Source organism: Pterocles gutturalis, unplaced genomic scaffold (assembly GCF_000699245.1).
Source record: "Pterocles gutturalis isolate BGI_N339 unplaced genomic scaffold, ASM69924v1 scaffold20527, whole genome shotgun sequence".
In the NCBI taxonomy this organism is placed as follows: Eukaryota; Metazoa; Chordata; class Aves; order Pterocliformes; family Pteroclidae; genus Pterocles; species Pterocles gutturalis.
In genome coordinates this window covers 15,591-17,683 of record NW_010108415.1, presented here as the reverse complement: position 1 = coordinate 17,683, position 2,093 = coordinate 15,591, and positions in this window count along the sequence as shown.

The following is a 2,093-nucleotide window of genomic DNA, read 5'->3' as shown; positions in this document are numbered from 1 at the left end:
CCACATTCTTCACCACGCTGCAGGGGAACCTCTGTTCCAGGCCACCTCCTTCCTCTCCCCTCTCCTCACTGACTTCGTGTCTGCAGAGTTGTCTCTCTCACATCCTGCTCCTCTCTGCTGCAGGTTCCTTCACCAGCTTCTGAGAAAACTAACTCTTGGGAGGGCCGTGGCGGAGGCTTGGGCTGCAGCAGGCCGGGTTATGGAAGAAGCCGGGCAGGCAGCTGCATGGCTGGGCCAGTTGGGCTCAGCCAGGCCCTGCCTAGGGCTGCACCAGCCCCTCCATGTTCTGTGCCTCCTCTTAAATAGATTAATTGCAGAGGTGTTGACTGCTCAGCCTTGGCCAGGGGTGGGTCCAGCCTGGACGCAGAGGCGTTGATTGGCTCATCCCTGGTCAGGGGCGGGTCCAGGCAGAAGCTGAGGAAACTTCCAGCAGTTTCTCACAGGGGCCATCTTGGTAGGACTCCTTCCTCCACCCGCCCCCCCCGGCTACTAAAGCCTCGGAGCTGGGGCTGGGGGTGAACAATTAGCAGTTAATTACCGGAATTAACTGCAGCCCCTCCCTTGCTACCAGAACAGACTTGGGAGTCAGGGGAAAGCTTCAGCAGGTACTGACAGGAACCACTGCTGCGGCCCCTCCCTGCTACCACACAAACCCACCACACAAAACCCCATTTTTACAATGGCTCATTGCTCAACAAACCGCAAATCCCACGGCTGGTATTACACAGAGCATTGTAATTAAAATATAGATACGATTTTTTTAACTGTGTGGTTGCAATCACACAGCATGAGAGCTCCCTGCCACGCCATGGGGCGATGTCCGTCGAGAACCAGCTGCCTTCCCGCACGCCGACCCCAAAGGTGGCAAAATTGCAAAGGAAAAGAGGAAAAAAAGGTGGGAAAAAATCGCAATCTCCTCACCACCCTTCCCATCGGCATCACCGATGCTCCCGAGGATGCTCATGGTCCTTCGGCTGCAAGGCTGCTGCGGAAACTTCGTGGGGAGAAAACTTCAGCAGAAACAGACTTTTAAGGGCAAAGAAAGAAAAAAAAAAAAAAAAATCCCAAGCCAAGCACACTCGATGGCTAATTATTAAAATACTCCGGAATGGGTGCGAGGCGGCTCATCTTCGCTCGGCGGCAGCAGCGGGAGCCACGCCGTCCCATTTCAAGGTTGAGCGGGCAGAAATATCCATCTGATAATTGTCATGCTACAAATGAAAATCAAATTGAAGGCGGTTAGAGGATCGCATTCGAAATTGATTTAGTCCTCGGACACGTTTCCACCTCCCTGGCCCCGGGTTTCTCCGCTGCGGATGGAGAGAGCTCTGGGTACCAGGGATGCAGGTGATGGGTGACATCCGTCCTCCCATTTTTTCCCCTCCATCCTCCACCATTTCTGGGGAAAAAAAAAGACATTTTAGGGTTTCCTATTGATTTTTGAGGCTGTGCAGCTCCAAGGGGGTATTTTAACCCTTTAGGATGCTGTCGCTCAAGCAAGGGAAAGAAAACATTTGCACCCGAAGCCAAACCAGGTTACAAAATATTGCAAACACACCGATTCCTATAGAATTTATTTCCACGCTCCCCAAATTTCCTTTCCTCTGGAAACCGTGCATCCCCAGCTCCCAAAACCAGGGGATTTTTTTTTGTACCAAATATCTTCAATTCACAGTCCAAAAAAAAAAGGCGCTATTTCAGCAAAAACCCCCATTTTCAGTGCAGCCGGCACCCGCTGAGTGCTCCCCACCGCTCATTCTGCATCTCCAAGCACCCCAATATATACAGATTCCTTCTTTATACAGGTCATAATATACATCGTATTTATATATATATATTTATAGAGATAGATATTCACACGCAGACACACGGACGCCTTCAGCCAAAGAACCGCCACCTCCAAAGCCCGCCGGGAGGTCGCTGCTCTCACCATTAAAAATTCCCCTCTCCCCACTCACAAGCTGGTTTTCTGGGGGAAAAAAAAATCCCATTTTTTCAGGTTTTTTTCCTCCTTAAAAAAAAAAAAAAAATAAAGGGTGATGCACCCAGGGCATACCTTTCAATATTTGTCAAAGATTAAATTATCACAGCCC